The sequence below is a fragment of the Nuphar pumila genome, chromosome 6 (assembly GCF_984573655.1).
Source record: "Nuphar pumila chromosome 6, dmNupPumi1.hap1.1, whole genome shotgun sequence".
NCBI lineage: Eukaryota > Viridiplantae > Streptophyta > Magnoliopsida > Nymphaeales > Nymphaeaceae > Nuphar > Nuphar pumila.
Genome location: NC_143254.1, coordinates 100,786,484 through 100,813,700, shown reverse-complemented (window position 1 = coordinate 100,813,700; position 27,217 = coordinate 100,786,484). Strand labels below are relative to the sequence as shown.

The 27,217-nt window shown below is 42.3% G+C and overlaps 1 protein-coding gene across 2 annotated transcripts in view; it reads left to right on the top strand.

Annotated features, from left to right (window-relative positions):
- The window catches only part of LOC149835415 (K(+) efflux antiporter 3, chloroplastic-like), a 119,194-nt gene that overhangs the window by 12,610 nt on the left and 79,367 nt on the right, over positions 1–27,217 (top strand). Inside the window, exon 1 of one of the 2 annotated variants that reach the window (XM_090008493.1) lies at positions 10,153–13,321. The exons of the other annotated variant lie outside the window; for it this stretch is intronic. The gene's annotated coding sequence lies outside the window, so the exon portion shown is untranslated. Of the gene's footprint in view, positions 1–10,152; positions 13,322–27,217 lie in introns of those variants that run through there. 2 annotated transcript variants of the gene reach the window in all.

Genomic DNA, 27,217 nt, shown 5'->3' with positions numbered 1-27,217 from the left:
GGTTGTTGGTCAGGGAAATATTTCTATATCCTCCTCATTACAGTTGAAAAATGCTCTTCATGCTCCAAACTTTCCTCAAAGTTTACTTTCTGTTAGTTGCCTTATAAAAGAACAAAACTGTAGAGTAATATTTGATCCAATGGGTTGTCATTTTCAGGATTTGATGACGGGGAAGAAGATTGGTGGAGGCTATGAAGAAAATGGAATTTACTACCTACATCATCCAATGGGTTCTGTTCATGCTGCAACCTCTAGGGTTTGAGGTTTAGGGAAAGTGTGAAAAGGTGTGGCAATTAAAGAAAGCCATATATGGTCTAAAACAAAGTCTGCGTGCATGGTTTTAGAAGTTATTTGAAATTATGTTTGCATTTAGCTTCCACAGGTCGGCATCAGATCACTCAATGTTTATTAAAAAGACCTCTGCTGGTATTGTGGTTATGGTTGTGTATGTGGACGACATTATACTCACAGGAAACAGTGCCAGGGATATCTCAGATACCAAAGTTCATCTTCAGAAGCACTTTGTCACAAAAGACCTTGGTCCTCTTAAATATTTCTTGGGCATAAAGGTGACTCGAAGCAGTAAGGGGATAGTTCTATCAAAGAGAAAGTATGTGCTTGACTTATTGCAAGAAACAGGAATGTTAGGGGCCAAACCAGCGAACATCCCAATGGATCCGAAACTTCATATGTATGATGAACAAGCAGAACCGGTTGACAGTAGAAGTTTTAGATCCTTGGTTGGTAAACTTCTATATGTTACTGTGACAAGACCAGATATTTCCTTTGTTGTGAGTAAGATAAGTCAATTCATGGACAAGCTAACTCAATTGCATTGGCAGGCTGCGATGATGATTCTCAGGTCTATGAAATCCTCTTCTGGAAAGGGACTTCTGTATAAACAAAGCTCCTCACTTGATATGGTTGCGTATTTAGATGCTGATTATGCAGGGGCTATTGATTACAGAAAGTCCACCAATGGGTTTTGTGTGTTTGTAGGAGGAAACTTAATTACTTAGAGAAGTAAAAAGCAGATAGCAGTAGCCAGATCGAGTGTTGAATCAGAGTTTAGAGCCATGGATCAATGTGGGTTAGATCCATTATCAGAGATTTACATGTAATGATTCCTGCCCCAATGTTGATGATGTGTGATAATAGAGCAGCCACCTATATAGCTAACAATCTTGTGTTTCACGAGAGAACAAAACATATTGAAGTTGATTGCCACTATATACGCGACTTAGTGCAGACGGGACATATCACTACTAGTCATGTGACCTTAGAGGAACAAGTCGCAGATGTGTTTACAAAACCTCTTGCAAGTGCCAGTTTTTTCAGATGCTGTGACAAACTAAGCATGATAGATATATATGCTCTAGCTTGAGGGGGAGTGTTAAAAAGTAATATTTATAAGTTTGGGTAGTCATACGTAATTAAGTAAATTATGTGTGACTCTTTTTGTGAACCTTTCTTTAACTAATCCCTATTTAAAGGGATTAGGGATCAATGAATGAATCTCTCTCTCTCTCTCTCTCTCTCTCTTCCTTTTTGAGTTTATCGTTGGATGCTGCTGGCCTCCTCAAAACTGGGCGTCTGCTTCAACAATGATCATGTATGAAAAAATCAATAGGCTTTGCAGGCATGTCCCAGCTTAAAGCATGCTTCTCTAGGGAAAAAACTGAAGTTTAAAATGCAATAATGAGCAAGGACTCGTACAAAAAGGATTACAAGCGAGAAAGTGGATGTCATCATAAAAATATTATTTAAAACCTCCATTTGTCTTCTTGTTTCCAACCAGGTTAAGCCAGCACCAGGACATTTTATTTTGACACAGATTAGGACCTGGCTTTGCACAGCCAAATGGATCGAGGTTACTGATTTACACTTATCTTCAAATATTCTCTTGTGGCGTTGAAGCAAAATTTGCCACCACTATTGGAGAAGCTACCATTTCCAAATTGCATAACTTTTTCCTTTTCTCCTAATGCTCCTGGCTGAAGTCAGTGACCTTAGATCCTTTGCATCATCGAGATCCTGCCTCATATCAGGACAAGGCAAGTTTAGGAGCTGTTGGAAGAATACAGAGCCTCCAAACAGATGTTCGGTAGCCTCCTCCTCATATCATATCACAGCATTGATTTGCTAGCTGAAAACCTACTCTCTTCAAGTTGTTGAGGGTGTAAGCCCCATCTAAGATCACCTGCCATGCTAAGAATTTCTGGTGCAGACTGACAGCGGGTCGGCCCACAACGGAAACCCAAAAGAAACCTATTCAAATGTGGAAGCTTCCTCGAAACTAGAATGTTGAAACAGACAGATTCTGTTTCCACTGGATTTCAAACCATAAGAACTCAGAATCAGAGAAAACACACAACAGAGGAAAGATGCATAATAGAGCGATCTTTCCAACACACCAAAAAACGGGATTTTTCAACATTGGAGTGCCGAGATATTATTTTTCGATCGGGACTGACTGACAAAGCAAGAACACAGTCACGGGGCAGAAAATCAACACTGTCACGACCAGTTTCGGAGACAGTATGGACCGAATCCGCAACTGGTCCAAACAAACTCAAAATTTGCCAAAAATTTTGATAGCTTTCTAGTGAACCAAACCACGCAATTTTTCATTTAGGAACGAAAGAGTTATGTCTAAAATACTACAGGCGGGTCAGATTTGGCCAGAACTCCGAAAGACAAACGCACATCAACACAAGCACAAGTTCAAGTCTGTTTTCGACAACAGAGACAACCGAATCACACAATACTCAAAACACGAAATTTGTCGAGTTGCATGACAGTTTTCCAACAAGTCCTAGAACTCTGTAAACTGACCAATATCCTGGGAGATATGATCTGTTTACTAAGAACGGGTCAAACCAACAATAATACAGAATGTAAGCAACAATCACACAACACAAGTCACAATGTTTAGATCCAGTTTTAATCTTCTTTTTATGTTTAAAGTTCAACCTGCAATCGCAAACACTTCTAAAGGTTGATTCACCGATTTCAAAATCCCTTACTCCAATACCCAACTCCGATTAGAAAATGTTCGAAGAGATACAAAAATAATACTACGCACAATCAAAATATCATGCATGCAATTTCACCCAAACCAAGATCTTTCGAAAAACAAGAATCAAGTCCAATAGTTCAAACACAAATCAACAAACCACAATTCAAAATGTTTCTAACACAAGATCAGCAAACATATGGGGGGTCTAGTCAAACCGACAAAGGTGGGATTGGCCAAACAGCAACACGAACACACGATCAACAAGTTGACGTGGAAGAAGATGTAGTCTGGTATTGACTACCGACTCGAACCAGCAACTAGGTCACACGTCCAAGACGAACAGTAGCACACGAACCCAAGAACAAGATCAATACGAACTCTCGAACAACGAGAACAATCTTCACGCCACCAAACGAACTCACGAACAAGGGTGAATCGAACAAGATCAACACGAACAATGGTAGCACACAGACAATGGCAGCACACGAACAATGGTCTTCACATGACCAGCATGAACACGAACTTAGCAGGAAACGACAGCAAGGTTCACGAACAACAAGGGCTCCAAACAACTGTAAGGAAATGACTTTGAATACATTAGGTTCAATAATGAACCAATAAACGTGTACATGAAGTGCGAATACACACACCCACTAATGGATAAACAAAAGCACGTAATGTGCCAACACATAAACCCACGAAGGGGCAAAGCCACAAAGGCTACAAAATATATATCTTCATTATGTGGAAGGGGGTAAAAACCCCTTATTCTACAAGAGGGAGAGCCCTCAAATATATAGAGGGAGAACAAATGAGAGAGAGGGGTCATTGGGGCTCCCTTCTGTAATGAAATATGCGGAAAAGAAATATATGTCCTACAATGGACGTTCACATATAGAAAGCAAAGAACAAGTCCAAAAGAGGACATACACAAAAGCCAACAATGGCTTGAAAGCATAAAATCTTATAAAGGCACAAGAAGGCTTTAAGAAGCCACACATTACAAAGGGGGAGACCCCACTTATTTATAGGCAAGAGAGGAGTGAGAGAGAGTTAGAGAAGGGAGAGAGAGAGAGGCACCATTGGGAGTCCCAACAAGGTGTCGTTGGGCTCCCAACGACTCTTTGTTGGGGCCCCCAATGAGGGTGCATTTAATGCACAAAAAATAAAAAAAGGAAAATAAGAAATAAGAAAAAAAGGAAAAAGGAAAGGAAAAAGGAAAAAGGTAAAAAAAGACTACAATGCCCCCTATTGGGCGAATTTACAGAAATACCCCTTATCGGGTATGGATGAATATACCTATATATATATAAATATATTGATTACATGTATTTTAACACCCTCCCTCAAGCTTTACGAGGATACAACCGAAAGCTTGTTGAGAAGAAACATAAAACGAGGAGCAGCAAGGGCTTTAGTGAAGAAGTCCGCCAACTGATACTCGGATGTGACGTAAGACAGTGCTATGGTTCTTTTTAGGTATTCATCTCGAACATAGTGGTAGTCCATCTCTATGTGTTTAGTATGCTCATGGAAGGTGCGATTGCTTGCAATATAAATGGTGCTCTTGTTATCACAATACATCTTCGAAGGAGTAGAGATGATTATGCCCATATCACTGAGGAGACTTCTAAGCCATACAAGTTTCATGGTTGTAGTGGTCATTGCACGATACTCTGCTTCTGTTGAGGACAATGACACTTTGTGTTGCTTCTTGCATCTCCAAGAAATCATAGTCACCTAAGAAAACACAAAAACCAATAGTTGAGACTCTATCATTGGGATTTCCTCCCCAATCAGCATTAGTATAAGCAATTAAATCAAGAGATGATGAAGAGGAAAAAAAAACTCCCTTAGTTATGGTGTTTTTAATGTATCTGACTATTCTTAAGACTGCACTCATGTGCATAGTTGTAGGTGCATGTTGAAACTAACTAACGGAGTGAACTGCATGAGCTATGTCTGGCCGAGTGATGGATAAGTATGTCGGAGACCCAACAAGTTGGCGGTAGGGAGTAGGATTCTCGAGAAGTGTTCCATCTTCCAACCTTAACTTTGCATTGATAACCTCAGGGGTTTCTGTCTTCTTATCATCCGAAATTTCAGACTTGGAACAAATGTTAGCAGCAAGTTTCATCTGAGAGAGAATGTACCCTCAGGGAGAGTATGCTACTTCAATACCTAAAAAATATCTTAAGAAACCAAGGTCAAACATGTCAAAATTTTCTTGTAAAACTTTCTTAATATCATGGATTCCTTGCTCATCACTTCCAGTGGTGATCATATCATCAACATACAATAGTAAAATAACTACTGAAGACCCTGCCCTTTTCACAAACAACGCAGTGTCAGTATAACAACAACAACTACGCCTTCATCCCAAAACAATTGGGGTCGGCGATATGAACCAAAAAAAAAAATTATTCTGGGTCTTCCACATGAATCCTTCTCCTCCAATCATTTCTATCCAATGCAGTGTCAGTATAACAACAACAACAACAACAACAACAACAACTACGCCTTCATCCCAAAACAATTGGGGTCAGCGATATGAACCAAAAAAGAAATTCATTTTGGGTCTTCCACATGAATCCTTTTCCTCCAATCATTTCTATCCAACGCCATGTCCTCGGTGAGGTTCAAAGCATTCATATCCTTTCCTATCATCTCCATCCAAGTCTTCCTAGGCCTACCCCGACCTCTTTTAACTAATATATTTTCCCATTTCTCCAACCCTCTAACTGGAGCATCATTAGGCCTTCGCCGAATATGTCCAAACCACCGTAAACGATTCTCTCGCATCTTATTTTCAATGGGTGCAACACCTACCTTCTTACGTATCTCTTCGTTCCGAATCTTATCTTTTATTGTATTTCCACACATCCATCTAAGCATCCGCATCTCAGCTACACTCATTTTTTGAATATGATGTCTCTTGGCAGCCAACATTCCGTACCATAAAGTAAAGCGGGTCTAATAGTCGTCCTATAAAACTTTCCCTTCAACCGCAATGGCATTCTACGATCGCACAACACTCCAGTAGCACTTTTCCATTTCATCCACCCAACCTTTATCCTATGATTTACATCTCCATCAATTTCTCCATACTTTTGAATGATGGATCCCAAATATTTGAAATAATCATTCACCGGTATATCTTGCTCACCAAGCTTCACTACACTCCCATCACTACTTCGTTGCTTACTAAACCGACATTCCATATATTCAGTCTTACTCTTACTCAACTTAAAACCTCTAGCTTCCAATGTCTGTCTCCATAATTCTAACTTAGCATTAACCCCAGCTCTAGACTCATCAATCAAAACAATATCATCAGCAAACAACATACACCACGGTACATTTTCTTGAATTGATCTCGTAAGCTCATCCATCACTATCGCAAATAGGAAAGGGCTTAAAGCAGATCCTTGATGTAACCCAACCGTTATCGGAAAATTGGTTGTCACGCCTTCACAAGTGCGGACATTGGTTACTACTCCTTCATACATATCTTTAATTATACTAATGTACTTGAGAGAAACACCTTTCTTCATCATTGTCCACCAGAGAACGTCCCTAGGTACTCTATCGTATGCCTTCTCTAAATCAATAAAAACCATATGCAAATCTTTGTTCCTCTCTCTATATCTTTCAATAAGTTGTCTAAGAAGATGTATAGCTTCCATAGTTGATCTTCCAGGCATAAAACCAAATTGATTCTCCGATATCATGACAACCTTCCTCAACCTAGACTCAATCACCCTCTCCCAAAGTTTCATAGTATGACTCATGAGTTTTATACCACGATAGTTTGTGCAATCTTGTATATCACCCTTATTCTTATATAAAGGCACCAAAGTACTCTTCCTCCACTCATTAGGCATCTTATTTGTTCGCCAAATCAAGTTAAAAAGATTTGTCAACCATTCTAAACCTTTCTCTCCCAAGCATTTCCAAGCCTCGATAGGTATACCATCTGGGCCAACTGCCCTTCTTGATTTCATTTTCTTCAAAGCCTCTGCAATTTCTTTCTTTTGAATCTTGCGCATGAAGTCACGATTTATCTCATGAAAAGGAATGGAGAAGTCTCCAAGATCTTGAGCATGACTATCATTAAATAGCTTATCAAAATAATCTTTCCATCTCTCCTTAATCTCCTCATCTTTGACTAAAACCCTTTGCGTTTCATCTTTGATACATCTAACCATACCCAAATCCTTCGATTTCCTATCTCTCATCTTTGCAAGCCTATAAATATCCTTCTCGCCTTCTTTGGTATCCAACTTGTCATAAACCTCCTTATATACCTTAGCCCTCGCGTTTCGAACAACTTTTTTAGCTTCCTTCTTTGCTATCATATACTTCTCCAAATTCTCATTATCACGACTCTTAGATTTCTATAACACTCTCTTTTAACCTTAATAGCTAATTTGACATCCTCGTTCCACCATGATGTATCCTTACCTAGTGGTGCACCGCCTTTAGACTCACCCAATACCTCCTTAGCTACTTTTCTCATACCACCCGCTATCTTATTCCACATTGATTCTGAATCCTCCTCGAGACACCAATCAACTTCCTTAACTACCTGCTCTACAAACATTCCTTGTTTAGCTCCTTTCAGTGCCCACCACTTAATTCTAGGATCTATCCTATGTCTATCCCTTTTGCGGCATTGTCTAATTCTAAGGTCTAAAATTAAGACTCTATGTTGTGTAGCTACACTTTCTCCTGGTATAACCTTACAATCGATGCAACAACCCCTATCTCTCTTTCTAAGTAGGCAGTGTCAGTATAACATGAACGAAAATTTAAGCTTGTCATTACATTGCTAAATCTCTCATGTCAAGCCTTTGGAGCTTGCTTTAAACCATACAGTGCCTTTTTAAGTTTGAGAATTTCATTTTCACCAATTGTAATAACCGGAAAAAAAAATTTAAGTTTGGATTCGGGTCGGATCCGGACCCGACCCGGACCCAAATGGGGGCACCGCCTCCTGTGTTTTTAACACAGGGAGGCAGGGGTTTCAAAGATAACCCCCGCCCCTTCTTCCTCTCTCGCTGTCTCTCTCCCTCACTGCCTCCCGACTCTCCCTCGCTCGTCTGCTGCCGCCACTTGCGACCCCCCTCCGACGTCGCCGCTGCCGCCGCCGGCGACTCTCCAGGTACGCTTCTTTTTCTTCTTCGTCTCCCCTATTTTCTCCTGCCTCCTCTTCTTCTTCTCCGGGAGAGATCGGCCGACAGGGGGCTGCGCCCCTATCGTCGGCAGGGGGACTTCCCCCCAGCCTCTCTCTCTTTGGGGTCGACTGACAGGGGGGCAGAGCCCCCTGTCGTCGCCACTCGCTGGCAGGGGGCTCCGCCCCCTGTCGTCGCCATTCGCCGGCAGGGGGCTCCACCCCCTGTCACTCACTGTGTCGGCAGGGGGCTCCGCCCCCTGTCGCTTACTGTTTTGGCAGGGGGCTCTGCCCCCTGTCACTTGTTGGTTCAGCAGGGGGCTCAGCCTCCTGTCACTTGCCGTGACGACAGGGGGCTCCGCTCCCCCTGTCCCTCTTGTTTCGCCGGCAGGGAGCGGAGCTCCCTGTGTCGGCCCATCTTTTCGGCAGGGGCTTTTGCCCACTGCCTTTTTGTGGATTTTTCGGCAGGGGCAGAGCCCCTGCCTCTTCGTGGTTCTTTCGGCAGAGGAGGGGCTCGCCCCCTCCTCTCTGTTCCCTCTGTTCGGCAGGGGAGGGGTCGAGCCCCTCCTCCCTGCTCCCTATTCGGCAGGGGAGGGGTTGAGCCTCCTCCCTGCTTCGTGTTACTTTAGGGGAGGGGCTGAGCCCCCTCCCTGCTCTTTGTGTTGACAGGGGAGGGGGCTGAGCCCCTCCTCCCTGCATCTCCTTACAGTAGGGGAGGGTCAACCCCTCCCTGCTCCCTTTTGACAGCAGGGGAGGGTCGACCCCTCCCTGCTCCCTTTGACAGCAGGGGAGGGTCGAACCCTCCCTGCTTCCTCTTTTGGTCAGGGGAGGGGTCAATCCCCCTCCCTGTGCCCTCGTCGTTCAGGGGAGGGGTCGAGCCCCCTCCCTGTGCCTTTTCTCTCTTTAGGCAGGGGCATCGCCCCTGCCTCTGTTGTTCTTCGGCAGGCAGGGGCAAGGCCCCCTGCCTCCCTCTTTGTATGTCGTCTGGCAGGGGCGAAGCCCCCTGCCTCCCCTTCGTTGCTGACAGGCAGGGGCTCTGTCCTTGCCTCTCTTCTACTTTGTCAGGCAGGGGCGCAACCCTGCTTGCCCTCGCTTTATGAGGGCAGGGGTGCAACCCCCTTCCTCCTCGGAGTCCGCTGACAGCAAGTCAGCAGGGCTCGCAACCCCTGCTTCTGCTTCTTGCGCTTATAGCAGGTGCGCATGCGCACGATGCCCCTGCCTCTGTTTCCCTTACGTCAGGGCGGCGATAGTGCCTCTGACTTTCTATTTTGGTATTAGCTTGCTAAGATCGTTACTTTTGCAGCTCGTACGACGGATCCCGCTCGCGCTCCGCGACCCAAGCCGCCAATCGCGTACATCCGCGGACGACAGCAAGCTTGCAACTCTCAAAGGTAGGGAAGATTGCACAGAAGACTTGGACAATTGAATTGAGTTCAATTAACTAAAAAGGATAATTAAATAAATATATATGCATATATATATCATATATATTTATACGAGTACACATTTAACTCAAGGACGCGGTTTCGCGATCCTTGTCCTTTACTTTGCCGTTGCGCATCGCGCACAGGTTTTGTGTTGCACTCCTGTTTACAGTTCCTTTACTTTGCCATTGCGCATCGTGCAAAGGTTCTGCGTTGCACTCCTGCTTACAGTCTTTACTTGCCGTCGCGCGTTATGCGAGGGTTTGCGTTGCACTTCTGCTTACCGCCTTTACTTTGCTGTTGCGCCTAGGCTTTTGCTTTTGCATATGTGTTGGTATTGCCTTGCTTTTGCAGATGATGTGCAGGTTCTTGCTCTTTGCGTATGCCTTAAAGGCATCCTCGTGGAAGATGCAAGAGACATCTATCACTCACTCTTGCGACAAGAGTTCAGTTGGGAGTTGGCGATACACCTCCGTTTACGGAGAGGGATACCTCGCAAGGATCCTGGCTCTTCGTGTGCGCAGTCCTGCAGAGTCGACTTGAGATTTTAGGGAGCTGCGCAAAAACATCAAAGACTACTCCAAATCGAAGCATTTGGAAGGATGTGACTGGCTGGCTTTGCTCGCCTTCTTGGCTTATCTCGGGTGATCCCGAATTGGGGGGTCGAGCGAACTTCTTAGCGGGTGTTCTGTTGAGAAACCCGTATCTCGTCTATCGAGGCCGGTATCGAGTCATGCGAGACATGTAGATACCCCGATAGCGGATGTGATTCGAGATAATCACATGCAAAATGTTGGCACAAAGTACTGTTGTTTCAAAAGATAAAGTAAAGTTGATAAACTTTACATCTTTGTGAAACACTCCTGTTAAGGCTTCTATTGAGGAGCTATACCCCCTTCATCCTAGAGTACTTGTAGTCGTGCACGACACGTTTAGTACTGCGATGATCGGATGAGACGGTCGTGCGACCTCGAACAACGCTAAATGCAAAATGCTGTAATCACATAAATGGCCTCACATTCGCCTTCACAGGCAAGATGCTCGAGTGGTTTAAATACCACAGCATAGAATGGGTCGTTAGTTAAGCAACCCCTAATGCACCCGTTCGCTTCTGGTTGTCTGTCAAGGGAGAGGACAGATCGGTACAAAAACTCCAATGGACAGGTTGTTAACAACCACCCCACGGGCAAAGATCCGGCCTCCCCAGTCATTGGAGTTAGGGGATAGGGGCTACACAAGTTAGCTCAACACTTCTGCAGAAGTTGGATGCATCCGTGGCACTGCTTTTCAGCCTCTGGGGAATCCTCTCTTGGCTAATGTCGTCCCCTTTGGAGCGGACTCAACTAGCTATTCGGGTTATCGAAAATACATAGAATAACAGACGCCCGAACTAGTCTCAGTTGTTTCTATGTTTTGTCTGCGCGTACCCGCAGGCCAGTAATTATCAAAACATAAGGTCTGTTCACACTGGTCATGGGTCGTGAGATTCACTTGTACTACGGATTCGCTTGCACTACTGATTCACTTGCACTACTGATTCACTTGCACTACGGATTCGCTTGCACTACTGATTCGCTTGCACTACTAATTCGCTTGCTTGCTCGATAGTTCAGTATGCTACTCGTTGAACTGTGCACGCCTGTCAAGGCATTACTCTAGTTGGTTAAACTACTTACGCAGTTCTTTGCGGAGTAATAAGGAGTTTCTCATGCTAGTTAAATGCTTATAATAATAGCATTATACCAGTTGCTACATATTAGCATGTGACTTGCTTTATCCCTTGGTCGAACTGTTTGGTGCTTATTGTAGCATAACACTTGTTGGCTTGCATCTCTTATGATTGATGTGATTGCATACAGCTCGTAATCTACGAACTGGTGGCAACTAGGATTGATGTGGCTGCTTGTCTTATAAGCTGCTTACATAGTGTGATATAACTGTTGCCGTATGATTGCTTAGGAATGGCTTGTGATGTAATGGTTTATGCCTTACGATTAATTTAATTACTTGTTGATGGACTGAGCCATTTTATGGTAATTATATGTTTTACGAGCATTGTTATGAGTGCTTGTCTTATTCATTTGTTTTGTTTGGCTGACGGGTAGAGTTAGTTACCCTTCGCCCATAGAATCAACTGAATTGCCATATCTGCACGTTCTCATGTGTCGTTTACACATGCTTTGAGGGCCTATTTGAGGATTGCAATATTCCTTGTGGCAATCATACGATGCGTAGGATTATATGCTTCTGCGTGGAGTGATAGGATGCATATTGCTGATATACATGCTTTTGCCCATATTGTGGCTACTGACATCGAGAGTAGTAAACTGTTCGGAGCAGTCGATTGTATAGATGCGTGTATCACCGAGTAGGGTGTTTGTCGAGCACCTGATCTCCAAAGGATTATCTGTGAGGGCGTGTATGATCAAGACCAGGTACCCGACTAGAGTGGTAGATTCTCTGTGAGGATGTACACTGTCCACGAACGGGTAGCTGCAAAGACGGTGAACTCCTATGAGGAAGTGTATGGTCCAAGACCAGGTATACCATCTAGGGCGGAATTCCTTGTGAGGTTATACATGTCCCAGACCAAGTGATCCGGGCGTTGATCTTGTTGTTTGTATTAGTGGCTATCGACCCCGAGAGGGGTCATTTGTGTTATGCGTGTATCACAATGATTTTCATTGGATATGGCATCTGTTGGGGACCGGTTTCCCAAAGGTTTCGCTGTGAGGTTATACTTTTCCTAGATAGGGTGACCCGGCTAGACGGAGAGATTCTCTGTGAGGATGTACACTGTCCACGAACGGGTAGCCGCAAAGACGGTGAACTCCTGTGAGGAAGTGTAGGGTTCAAGATCAGGTATACCCTCTAGGGCGGAAATTCCTTGTTCGGTCGTATATCTCTCGGACCGAGCGATCCGACGTGGATCTTGTGTTTTCGCTTACCATAAAAAGTTATGGTGAGCTGTGACGATCTTTTGAGATTGCTTGTGATAGCCAACTATGAATTCATAGTTTCGGCTTTCTGTTTTAGCATGATTACATGCTTGACTCAGGTGTGAGAATCAGATCGTTAGCGATTTGAGTTAGTGATCATGTTTTAGACCTTCTACGGAAGGGTGGACTTTTTCTGAGAAAGTACGACGCCTTAGTGCGTCATAACCGGTGACGGTTAGCCGCGTAAGACTTTGAGAGATGAGGATAGATTAAGGTCGTTCAGGACAAAACGTTGGTTAGAAGTAGTGAGTGACAAACGATGTCCTGATGGTAATTAGATGCAGAGACCTCGTTCTAGGAACGAGGACAAGCTTGTTGCGTAGTAGTTCACAACTTACGATCAAATGGATCGTATGCTGCGTTTGTCAGTTGCACTGCTTACACATTTGCACTGCTTACTTGCTTTGAGCTGCTCACTTGCTTTGAACTGCTTACGCATTTGCACTGCTTACGTGCTTGCACTATTTACCTGCTTGCATTGCTTACATGTTTAACTGCATATCTGCTTTAAACTGCGTAGCCTACTGAATTAAATGTACTTAATTCAGTTCCTTGTAGTCTCTCTTGTGCACTTACTAGTTTTTCGCGAAACTAACCCATTCTATGGGTACAGGTGATTTTTAGGTACACTACGGGCGATGGCGCGATTGCAAGATGGCTTCATGACTTCTTCTTCCTGCTCTTAGCTCGCGTCCTGGACGCTTGGGTTTGTATCGGATTTCCCTTAGGATATCTGAATCTTGTGAGTTTTGGTTCTTTTAGCTAACGTGCATAAAGTTGTCAGCTTGCCTTATGATTTATCAAAGAAAAATCTTCCACTGATTTCATAAACAAACTCTGAAGGAAAGAGATATTTCTAGTCTCTTGCCTGTTTTTCTGAAAAGGGTTCGCAAGTTTGAAATTTGGGGCGTTACACCATTACATATTCCTGGTGGAGGATCCATATAGACTTCTTCATTTAACTCACCATTAAGAAATGTGTTCTTAACATCTAATTGATAGATAGGCCAGTTTTTAACAGATGCAACCGCAATAAGAGTCCTAACACTAGTCATTCTAGGTACGGGAGCGAAGGTTTCTTCATAGTCTATACCGTATTCTTGAGCATATCCTTTGGCTACCAACCTAGCTTTATAACGTTCTAATTACCCATCACGTTTAGTTTTAATTTTGAAGACCCATCTACATTTAATAGATTTCTTTTCAGTGGGTAATGAGGTTATTTCCCAAGTTTTAGCCTTTTCAAGGGCACTAAGTTCCAATTTCATGGCTTCAACCCACTGAGGAATGTTTTTGGCTTCATTATAGTGTGACGGTTCATGATAGTGTAATGCAATTAGACATGCCCTATACTTAGGTGTTAGAGACTCATAAGAAACAAACCTATTAGGAGGATTGGAGATTCGTTCGGATCACCTTAAAGAGGTTTCTTCTATGTTGGAACCTTGAGAATATTTTTCTAGAGCACTTATGGGAACTTGTTGACCACGCCTAACATAGGTTTGAATTGATCTATTTTCAAAATCATTACTTTCATTTTCAATATTATTAAGAGGAATATCCTCTAAATCATTAGAAACTTCCTCTTCGTGAGGAGTCACATCTTCTTGAGAGAAAAGATCAAATAAGAAAGCATATTCGCTTTCATCAATATCTTTATTTTTTTCAAAGCCGTTTTCATTTTCTAAAAATGTAACATCTTTAGATACATATAGTTTGTTGCTTTTAAGGTCGAAGCATCTAAAACCTTTTTTTTTTCTCCGTATTCTAAGAACACACATTCAATAGCTTTAGGAGATAACTTATTTCTTTTATGTGTAAGGACAAAACATTTACACCCAAAAATTCTTAATCTATTAAAATTAGGTGTTCTTTCAAATAGTTTTTCATATGGAGATATATTTTGTAGGGATGAGGATATCATTCTATTTATCAAATAGGTTGAAGTTAAGGCGGCTTTGTAATAACCTAGAAAAAAAAATTAACCTTGGATTCGGGTCGGATCCGGACCCGGACCCAACTGAGGCACCGCCTCTGTTACCCCTTTTAAAGGACGAGGCCAAAGGGGGGGGGGGGGGAGGTTATCGAAACCCCCTTCCACCCCGACTCTCTCGTCTCTCTCCCTAATACCCACCGCCTCTCGTCTTCCTTGATTCGCTGGAGACCAGCGTCAGCTCATCGCCATCGGCGACTCTCTCTGACGCCGTCGGCGACCACCAGGTACGCTCCTCCTCCTCTTCTCCTCTTTCGTCTCTCTCTCTCTCTCTCTCTCTCTCTCTCTCTCTCTCTTATTCCCCCTCGTTTCTCCGTTACGCAGGGAGGGGAGGGCCGAACCACCTCCCTACTGCCCTAGGTTGCAGGGGCAGGGCAAAGCTTCCTCCCTGCGACCCCCTTTTAGCGAGGGAGGGGGCAGAGCCCCTCCCTGTGTCCTACAGGGTAAGGGAGGGGCCGATTCCCCTTCCGGTGCCCTTTTGGCTGCAGGGGAGGGGCTGAGCCTCCTCCCTGCTTTCGTTACTACAGGAGAGGGGATGAGCCCCTCCCTGCTTCTGTCACGACAGGGGAGGGGCCGAGCCCCTCCTCCCTGCTCCCTGTTACGCAAGGGAGGGGCACAACCCCTCCCTGCTTTCTGTTATGGCAGGGGAGGGGTCGAGCTGTTAAAATGTATCTCTCTTATGTAAATATTTACATATATATATATATAAAGAGAGATACATATACATATATACATGATGTATATATGTATATGTATATGTATCTATCTTTATATATATATATATATATATATATATATATATATATATATGTAAATATATATGTTTCTCTTTTTTCTTGTAAAACTCGCAAGGGTATTTTAGTCATTTCCCTTCTTTTTGCGCATATTCATAATTATGAATATGTTGTAATATTTTTTGTATTTTTACTTTTTCTTCTTTTTCCTTTTTCTCTTCATTTATTATTTTTTTTTTGTTGACTCAAGTCAACTTGGAGGGGGCTCAACACTAGCTGTTGAGCCTCTCCAACGGTTAGAATTCTAACCGTTGGAGGGGCTCCAACAGCTAGTGGAGCCCCTCCAAGGCTCCTTGCTTCTTATAAATAGGGGAGTTCCCCCTTTGTAAACTCCACTTTTTGGAGCTTTTGTTCTTCATTCTTCTCAATAAAATTCTTTATATTTTGTATGCCTTTGTGCATTTGAGTTTCTTTATTGTACCTTCGTGTACATTTGTTCTAAGTGTTCTTGTGCATTTGTGCACATTGGTGGTGTTGTGCTTATCGCACACTTTATCTCTTTTTTGAGATATTTTCACATGGTATCAGAGCTAGGCTTAAAGGAAAAGAAGATCGTGCATTTTTCTCTCTTCGTTGGAGTACCTCGTAAAGTGTGCCATTAAGTTGTGGTGGTTGGAGTGAAGACTCGGTCCTTCATTCTATATTTTAGAAGCTTTCTACATCAAGAAGGGACTCATTTTGCATTGTGGTACGCATTTATTTCTCTTTGTATCCTCTCTAATGGGCGAAAAGGATTCACACTTCTTTCTTGGCTTCAAATTAAATGGAACGAATTATCATGTATGGGCCGGGAATATGGAGGCTCATATAAAAGGAAAGGGTCTTTGGGGATATGTTCAAGGAACTATTCCCGAATCCGAACCTAAAATTACTATCCTTGAGAGAGGAGAGATTAGGGTTCTTGAGGGAGAAGAAAGAGAAAAGGCTTTTGAAGATTACAATAAGAAGCATGAAGAGTGGGAAATGAAATATTACAAAATACTCTCATGGTTCTTCTCTTCGGTTGAGACCAAAATTAATGCCAACATTCTAAAGTTCAAAAAGGCATATCAAGTATGGGAATATCTTGAAAGAATGTATACTTCAAGAGATTTGTCCCATAAATACTATCTCCAAAAGAAGGCTTTAACCCTTCAACAAGGAGAAATGTCCGTTAGAGAGTATTTTGCCGAGTTATCCACTATTTGGGATGAATTTGCTCTCCAAGAACCTAAATGGAGTGGTGAGGCTATTGAATTGAGGGCTAAACAATTAGAAGAGGATCATTTCTTTAACTTTTTAAATGGGCTTAGACCCGAGTTTGAACAAACTAGATCCTCTTTCTTGTCTTCTTTCTCTTCTCCTCCATTGGAAGATGTGCTTACCAAATTAAGTGGAGAAGAAACTAGATTGGGAATGAATAAAACCAATCTAAGTGTGTTGGCCGTTCCCTCTAAAGATGAGGATGAGGGTGCTTATGTCGTCTCAAGACCGGGGAATAATGTTAAAACCTATAAACCCCCTCATTTTAACAAAAATCAAGAAGGAAGAGAAAATGGTGGACATTATGGAAGAAGAGATTATAGTAAGATCATATGCCATTTTTGCAAAGAATCGGGTCACATTAAACCGGTATGCCCTAAATGGAAGAAGATGGTGGTTATGTCTACTACTTTCCAATCAACCAAGGAGGAAGGTCCATCAACTTCCAACCATGCTACTTTGTCTCTTAATCAAATCATGGAAGCTCTTCAACCACTCCTCAAGGGATCCGTTTCCGGAGCCGCCATGACCACCTTCTCTCCTCCCGGTAAGACTCTTTGGCTCTTAGACTCGGGTGCATCCTTTCATATGACTCCAAATGTTTTTGCATTTTCTAAATACTCAAAAAATTTGTCAACCTCTTTTGTCTCTACCGCGGATGGGGCTTCTCTTGAAATAAAAGGAATTGGTGATTTTGAAAGACAAGGTTTTTCTATTCCTAAAGTTAGATTTATACCAAAACTAAATTTAAATTTGCTTTCCGTCTCTCAACTATCGGATCATGGGTGTGATATCGAATTCTCATCAAATAAATGTTGGATACAGGATCGCCGGTCCGGGAAGTTGATTGGGGAAGGCTCTAGGAAGGGAGATCTTTATCTCATGGAATTTCTTCAAATTCCAAAAATCTCTTTTTGTAATGTTGCCCAACATAAAGATATAAATGTTTGGCATAAATGCCTTGGGCATCCAAATATTGTCAAGCTTTCTTATTTACATTTTGCTAAAACTTTATGTAAAGACAATTTCAATTGTAATGATTGTATTCTTGGTAAAATGAGAAGCTTACCTTTTGGACAAAGAACTATGTTTTCAACTAAGCCTTTTGAAATTGTGCATTCGGATGTTTGGGGACCGGCACCCGTTGTGTCTAAGGGAGGTTTTTCGTATTATGTTATTTATGTGGATGATTTCTCAAGGTATAGTTGGATATACTTCCTCAAGCATAAACATGAGGTTTTCTCTACTTTTAAGGTTTTTCACATGTTAATACAAAATCAATTCAATAGTAAATTACAAATTCTTAGAACCGATTCCGGGGGAGAATATCTCTCAAATGATTTCAAAAGTTATATTGAAAATAATGGGATTGTTCATCAAAGGTCTTGTCCCAAAACTCCTCAACAAAATGGGTTGGCCGAACGAAAACATAGACACATAATTGAAACTACAAGAACTTTGCTCATTTCTCAAAAAATTCCAAAAAGATTTTGGGCCGAAGCGGCTCTTGCATCGGTTTATCTCATAAACCAACTTCCATCCAAAAACTTGAATCAAATATCTCCATATGAAATCTTGTATAAAAAAGAACCCGATTACAATAGGTTAAGAATTTTTTGTTGTAAATGTTTTGTTCTCACCGATAAGAATGATAAATTATCTCCCAAAGCTATTCCTTGTGCGTTTTTGGGATATTCGGAAACACAAAAAGGTTTTAGGTGTTATGATATTAAAAATGATAAACTATATGTTTCAAGAAATGTAACCTTTTTAGAAAACACAAGTGGTTTTGAAGAACTCAAAACTCATGAAGATAATGCCGATTACTCTTTTTTGTTTGAACAATTCTTGACAGATCAGGTATTACTGATGATAAAATCTGTGAGACCCTTGAAATTGTGGGATAAAAAATGAAGATCGATGATGGGAAACCTTTGGAGGATCCTACCCCCTACCGACAACTTGTGGGATCTCTAATGTATCTTAGCATCACAAGGCCGGACATCTTTCATGCCGTGCATACTGCAAGCCAATTTCAGCATGCTCCTACATCCGTTCATATGAGTGCTGTTCTCCGAGTTGTCAGATACATAAAGAGAACTTTAAACAAGAGAGTTTTCCTTTCCTCATCTTCTGAGTTAAATTTAATTGCATATACTGACTCTGATTGGGGAGGTGACCCAAATAATCGTCACTCCACTACAGGCTTTTGCATTTTTTTAGGTGAATCCCTAATCTCATGGAGATGTAAGAAACAACAGAAGGTGTCTCTATCGTCCACCGAAGCAGAATATCGAGCCATGGCTTCTACAACTATGAAGATTGTCTGGATTCATCAGTTGTTGCAAGACATGGGAATTCCAATTCAAGAACCCACAAAGTTGTGTTGTGATAATAAGAGTGCAATCTATATTGCTAAGAATCACACTTTTCATGAGCGGACAAAGCATATTGAGATGGACTGCCATTATGTTAGAGAGACATATCTACAAAAAGTCATCGATCTTCCTTATGTGACTTCAGAATATCAGTTGGCAGATTTCTTCACCAAGGCGCTTTGCTCTTCAAGATTCAACTTTCTTCTTAGCAAACTTTCGGTCATTCTGCCCTAAGTTTGAGGGAGGGTGTTAAAATGTATCTCTCTTATGTAAATATTACATATATATATATGTAAATATATATTTCTCTTTTTTCTTGTAAAACCCGCAAGGGTATTTTAGTCATTTCCCTTCTTTTTGCGCATATTCATAATTATGAATATGTTGTATTATTTTTTGTATTTTTACTTTTTCTTCTTTTTCCTTTTTCTCTTCATTTATTATTTTTTTTGTTGACTCAAGTCAACTTGGAGGGGGCTCAACACTAGCTGTTGAGCCTCTCCAACGGTTAGAATTCTAACCGTTGGAGGGGCTTCAACAGCTAGTGGAGCCCCTCCAAGGCTCCTTGCTTCTTATAAATAGGGGAGTTCCCCCTTTGTAAACTCCACTTCTTGGAGCTTTTGTTCTCCATTCTTCTCAATAAAATTCTTTATATTTTGTATGCCTTTGTGCATTTGAGTTTCTTTATTGTACCTTCGTGTACATTTGTTCTAAGTGTTCTTGTGCATTTGTGCACATTGGTGGTGTTGTGCTTATCGCACACTTTATCTCTTTTTTGAGATATTTTCACATGGTATCAGAGCTAGGAGGGGAGGGGCTCGCCCCTCCCTGCTTTCGTTACTACAGGGGAGGGGCTCAGCCCCTCCCTGCTTCTGTCACGACAGGGGAGGGGCTCGCCCTGCTCCTTTTACGGCAGGGGGGGGGGACCAAGCCCCTCCTCCCTGCTCCCTGTTAAGCAGGGGAGGGGCACAACCCCTCCCTGCTTTCTGTTATGGTAGGGGAGGGGTCGAGCCCCTCCCTGCACCTCCGTTGTTCAGGGGGGGCTCGAGCCGCCTCCCTGCTCCCTCTTCTCTAGCATCGGGCAGGGGCTTCGCCCCCTGCCTGTTCGCGTGTTCGGCAGGCAGGGGCGGAGCCCCTTGCCTCCCCCTTTGTGTCCAACAGGCAGGGGCCTAGACTCTGCCTCTTTGCATGTTCGTCAGGCAGGGGCGAAGTCCCCTGCCTCCCCTTCGTTGTTGATAGGCAGGGGCTTTGCCCTTGCCTCTCTTTTACTTTGTCAGGCAGGAGTGCAACCCTGCCTACCCTTTGCTTTTTGAGGGCAAGGGTGCAACCCCCTGCCTCCCCGTTGTCTGCTGATAGCATGTCAACAAGGGCTCGCGGCCCTGCCCCTGCTTCTTGCGATTATAGCAGGTGCGCAAGGGCACGATGCCTTTGCCTCTGCTTTGCTTACGTCAGGACGGCGACAGTGCCCCTGACCTTCTATTTTTGGTATTAGCTTGCTAAGATCGTTACTTTTGCAGCTCGTGCAACGGATCTTGCTCGCGCTCCACGACCCGAGCCGTCCATCGCTTACACTCGCAGACGCCAGCAAGCTTACAACTCTCAAAGGTAGGGGAAGATTGCACATAAGACTTGGACAATTGAATTGAGTTCAATTAACTAAAAAGGATAATTAAATATATATATATATATATATATTTATACGAGTACGCATTTAACTCAAGGACGCAGTTTCGCGATCCTTGTCCTTTACTTTGTCGTCACGCATCGCGCAAAGGTTTTGTGTTGCACTCTTGCTTACAGTCCTTTACTTTGCCATCGCGCATTGCATAAAGGTTTTGCGTTGCACTCCTGCGTACAGTCCTTTACTTTGCCGTCGCGCATCGCGCAAAGGTTTTGCGTTGTACTCCTGCTTACAGTCTTTACTTTGCCGTCGCGCATCGCGTAAAGGTTTTGCGTTGCACTCCTGCTTACAATCTTTACTTTGTCGTCACATCGCACAAAGGTTTTGCGTTGCACCCCTGCTCACAGTCTTTACTTTGTCGTCGCGCTTTGTGCCTAGGCTCTTGCTTTTGCATATGTTGTTACTGCCTTGCTATTGTAGATGACGCTCAGGTTCTCGCTCATTGCATACGCTTTTGAGGCATCCTCGTGGAGGATGCAAGAGACATTTACCATTCTCCCTCTTGCGAAAAGAGTTCAGTCGGGAGCGAGCGATACATCCTTGTTTGAGGAGAGGGATACCTCGCAAGGATCCTGGCTCTTCGTGTGTGCAATCCTGCAGAGTCGACTTGAGATTTTATGGAGCTGCGCAAAAGCATCAAAAACTGCCCAAATCAAAGCATTTGGAAGGAGGTGATTGGCTGGTTCTGTTGAGAAACCCGTATCCCGTCTATCTAGGTCGGTATCGAGTCATGCGAGGCATATAGATACCCCGATAGCGGATGAGATTCGAGATAATCACATGCCAAATGTTGGCACAAGCTGTTGGTTGTTTCAAAAGACAAATAATGTCAAAGTATAGTTTGAGAAGCATTACATCTTTGTGAAACACTTCTGATAAGGCTCTTATTGAGGAGCTATACCCCTTTCATCCTAGAGTACTTGTAGTCGTGCACTACACGCTAGTACTGCGATGATCGGATGAGACAGTCGTGCGACCTCGAACAATGCTAAATGCACAATGTTGTAATCACATAAATGGCCTCACATTCGCCTTCACAGGCAAGATGCTCGAGTGGTTTAAAGACCACAATATAGAATGGGTCGTTAGTTAAGCAACATCTAACGCACCCATTCGCTTCTTGTTGTCTGTCAAAGGAGAGGACAGAGCGGTACAAAACTCCAATGGACAGGTTATTAACAAGCACCTTACGGGCAATGATCCGGCCTCCCCAGTCATTGGAGTTAGGGAAAAAAGGCTACAATAGTTAACTCAACACTTCTGCAGAAGTGGGATGCATCAGTGACACTGCTTATCAGCCTTTGGGGAATCCTCTCTCTGCTAAAGCCGTCCCTTTAGGAGCAGACTCAATTAGCTATTCGGGTTATTAAAAATACATAGACTAACAGACGTCCGAACTAGTCTCAGTTGTTTCTACATTTTGCCTGTGCGTACCCGCAGGCCAGTAATATCGAAACATAAAGTATGTTCACACTAGTAGATTGCTTGCTTGCTTGCTTGCTTGCTCAGTAGTTCAGTACGCTACTCGTTGAGCTGTACCCGCCTGTTGAGGCGTTACTCTAGTTTGTTAAACTGCTTATGCAGTTTTTTGCTAAGTAACATCTAGCTTCTCATACTAGTTAAGTGCTTACAACAATAGCATTATGCCAGTTGCTACATATTAGCATGTGACTTGCTTTACCCCTTGGTCGAACTGTTTGGTGCTTATTGTAATGTAGCACGTTGGCTTGCATCTCTTATGATTGATGTGATTACATACAGCTCGTAATCTACGAACTGGTGGCAATTAGGATTGATGTGACCGCTTGTCTTATAAGCTGCTTACATATTGTGATATAACTGTTGTCGTATGATTGCTTATCATGTATAGCTTATGAATGGCTTGCGATGCAATGGTTTATGCCTTACGATTAATTTAATTACTTGTTGATGGACTGAGCCATTTGATGGTAATTGTATGTATTACGAGTATTGTTATGAGTGCTTGTCTTATTCAGTTGTTTTGTTTGGCTATCAGATAGAGTTAGTTACTCTTTGCCTATAGAATCAACTGGATTGCCATATCTGCGTGTTCTCATGTGTCGTTTACACATGCTTTGATGTCCTATTTGATGATTGCAATGATCCTTGTGGCAATATTTCGATGCGTAGTACTATATGCTTCTGTGTGATGTGATTGATATGCCACGTGATAAGAAATGTTGGAAGTATGCGATAATATGTTCATGGTTCATGGAACCTTATTGGAGGAATGTGTGATCTTGTTTTTTGTTTTACCATGTGAAGTAATATGATGCACATTGCTGATATACATGCTTGTGCCCATATTGGTGGCTACTGACCCAAGAGCGGTCAATTGTTCAGAGCAGTCGATTGTATTGATGCATGTATCACTGAGTAAGGTGTTTGTTGAGGACCTGATCTCCAAAGGATTATCTACGAGGGCGTGTATGATGAAGACCAGGTAACCGACTAGAGTGGTAGATTCTCTGTGAGGATGTACACTGTCCACGAACGGGTAGCCGCAAAGACGGTGAACTCCTGTGAGGAAGTGTATGGTTCAAGATCAGGTATACCATCTAGGGCGGAATTCCTTGTAAGGTTATATATTTCCTAGACCAAGTGATCTGGCGTTGATCTTGTTGATTATAATAGTGGCTATCGACCCTAAGAGCGGTCATTTGTGTTGATGTGTGTATTACAATGGTTTTTATTGTATATGACATTTGTTGGGGATCGGCTTCCCAAAGGTTTCGCTGTGAGTGTATGTATGATCAAGACCAGGTGACCCGGCTAGAGTGGTAGAATCTCTGTGAGGATGTACATTGTCTACGAACAGGTAGTCGCAAAGACGGTGAACTCCTGTGAGGAAGTGTATGGTCCAAGACCAGGTATACCATCTAGGGCGGTAATTCCTTGTGAGGTTATACATTTCCCAGATCGGGTAATCCGGCTAGAGCAGTAGAATCTCTGTGAGGATGCACACTGTCCACAAACGGGTAGCCGCAAAGATGGTGAACTTCTGTGAGGAAGTGTATGGTCCAAGACCAGGTATACCCTCTAGGGCGGTAATTCCTTGTCAGGTCGTATATCTCCCGGACCGAGCGATCCGACGTGGATCTTGTGTTTTTGCTTACTATAAAAAGTTATGGTGAGCTGTGATGATCTTCTGAGATTGTTTGAGATAACCACTTATGAATTTATAGTTTTGGCTTTTTGTTTTAGCATGATTACATGCAGGACTCAGATGTGAGAATAAGATCGTTAGCGATTTGAGATAGTGATCATGTTTTGGACCTTCTACGGAAGGGTGAGCTTTTCTGAGAAAGTATGATGCCTTAGTGAGTCATAACCGGTGTCAGTTGGCCGCATAAGGCCTTGAGAGATGGGAATAGTTTAAGGTGGTTCAGGACAAAGCGTTTGTTAGAAGTAGTGAGGGCGACAAACGATGACCTGATAATGATTAAATGCAGAGACCCCGTTCTAGGAACAAGAACAAGCTTGTTGCATGGTGGCTCACAACTTACGATCAAATGAATCATCTTGCTATATTTTGACAGTTGCGCTGCTTACTCGTTTTGCACTGTTTACCTTGTTACATTGTTTACCGCTTGCACTACTTACCCGTTTGCACTACTTACCTTGTTGCACTACTTACCCGTTTGTATTGCTTACCTATTTAACTGCATATTTGCTTTAAACTGCATAACCTGCTGAATCAAATGTACTTAATTCGGTTTCCTGTAGTCTCTCTTGTGCACCTACAAGTTTTTCGAGAAACTAACCCATTCTATGGGTACATGTGATGATTAGGTACACCACAGGCGATGGCGCGATTGCAAGATGGCTTCAGGACTTCTTCTTCCTGCTGTTAGCTCACGTCTTGAATGTTTTGGGTTTGTAACGGATTTTATCTGAATTTTTGAGTTTTGGTTCTTTTAGCTAACGTGCCCAAAGTTGTCAGTTTGCCTTCTAAATTAACAAAAGAATAGTCTTTCACTGATTCTATAAACAAACTCTGAAGGAAAGAGATTTTTCTTAGTCTCTTGCCTGTTTTCTAAAAGGTTCGCAAGTTTGAAATTTTGGGGCGTTACAGGCTTCGGCCCAATAGCACTTTGAAATTTCTTTGAAAATGAGAAGAGTCCTAGTGGTTTCCAAAATGTGTCTATGCTTTCTTTCGGCTAGACCATTTTGTTGAGGAGTCTTAGGACATGACCTTTGATGACAAATGCCATTTGTTTCCAAGTATTCTTGAAATTCATTTGATAGATATTCTCCACCGGAATCGGATCGAAGAGTAGAGTTATTACTTGAAAATTGATTTTTGACAATCATATAAAAGTTTTTGAAGAAATTAAAAACTTCAGATTTTAGATTAAGAAAATAGATCCACACATATCGAGTGTAGTCATCAATGAAAGTAACATTATAGGAGTATCCTCCTTTTGATATGACCGGAGAAGGACCCCAAACATCCGAATGGACTAATTCAAAAGGTCTTTTGGACACAAATGTTCTATTTGGAAAGGGAGTGGATTTCATTTTTCCAAAAATACAATTCTTGCAAACAAAATGTTTCTCATTACAAATTTTCTTTCCAAAGGAAAAGGAGTACATTTTTTAGAATCTTGGATGTCCAAGTCTTTGATGCCAAGTTTCAATATTTTTTATCTTGGACATGATTACAAAATGAGTTAGTGGGAAGTTTCAAGTTGTTCATGTAGTAGAGATCTCCCCTCCTATGGCCTTGCCCAATCCGCTTCCCGGACTGGAGATCCTGTATAGAGCAATCCTTAGTTGAGAAGGAGATTTCACATCTATGATCACATATTTGAGAGACAGACAAGAGGTTTAAATTAAGTTGAGGTACCACCCTTACGTTTGGCACAAAGAAATCTTTTGAAAAATCTAAAGTTTCAAAACTTTTAACTTGTAAAGATGTACCATCGACGGTGGAAACAAAAGAATTTTTGGAGTTGTTACATAAATTGGATAGTCCATTTTCAAGAGGGGTCATATGAAAGGATGCTCTAGAATCAAGAAGACATACCTGGAGGAGAAGAAGAGGCTATGGCGGCTCCCGAAGTTGATGGCGATTTGAGTAGAATTTGAAGTGCTTCAGATAGTTGAGCAAGGGAAAATGACTCCTTCCCTTTAATTGGCTCCTTTTTTGTGGTTTCTTCAATAGAGGCAACCTTTCCTTTTGGAGGTTCATTTATCTTAGGGCAATTAGGTCTTATATGACCCGGTTTTTGGCAATGATGGCAAATGGCTTTTCTATAATTGCCATTATAGTTATTTTCTCTCCCAAAGTGTGGAGGCTTATAAGCTTTCACATGATTGATGGGTTTAGACACGGCTAGAACTTCATCTCCTCCCTTAATCATGCCAAGACGAGTTTCTTGGCATATTTCAGCTATGGCATCTTCCAATGGAAGAGGTTTAGATCTATGAAGAAGGGAGGATCTAACTTGTTCATATTCGGGCCTAAGCCCATGTAAAAATTAGAAAAAGTGTTCTTTTTTCATTTGTTCTCTTCTCAGTTCCACATCTTCACTAGACACCCATTTTTGTTCTAGTAGGGATAGCTCATCCCAAAAGGTCCAAGAGTGCTATAGTAATCTCTTACACTCATTTTACCTTGCTTAATGGTATGGATTTTTTCTTGGAAAAAGAATTGACGAGCAAGGTCCTTTTGAGTATACATACCTTTCATAAAGAACCATGTTTCATTTGCTAGGCGGAATTTAACAATGTTGGCGCAAATTTTGAGCTCCACGTTGTTCATGAACCATGCAAGAATTTTTACATGCTTACTTTCCCAATCTTCAACCTTAGATTGGTGATCTTCAATAGTCTTCATACGAGTATTTCCTTATAGAGCTTTTTCTTGATCACCATCCATCTTTGTAAGTTGAAGTTGAGGTTCCCTAATGGTGCCCATAACATATCCCCAAAGTTTTTTACCCTTGAGGTTGTTCTCCATGGTGGCAGCCCACATCATGTAGTTGGTACCATTAAGCTTGAAGGAGAGATCAATCTTTTGTTCTCCTTTCATCATATGGAGGACAAACCAAAAGAGAGAAAACAAAAAAAAAAAGAGTATAACTAGTCAACTAGCTATAAAAATCAAGAGCATAACCTGGCTCTGATACCATGTAATGAAATATGTGGAAAAGAAATATATGTCCTACAATGGACGTTCACACATAGAAAGCAAAAAACAAGTCCAAAAGAGGACATACACAAAAGCCAACAATGGATTCAAAGCATAAAATCTTATAAAGGCACAAGAAGGCTTCAAGAAGCCACACATTACAAAGGGGGAGACCCCACTTATTTATAGGCAAGAGAGGAGTGTGAGAGAGTTAGAGAAGGGAGAGAGAGAGGCACCATTGGGAGTCCCAACAAGGTGTCGTTGGGCTCCCAACGGTCACAATTGTGACCGTTGGGGGCCCAACGACTCTTTGTTGCCCCCCCCCCCAATGAGGGTGCATTTAATGCACAAAAAATA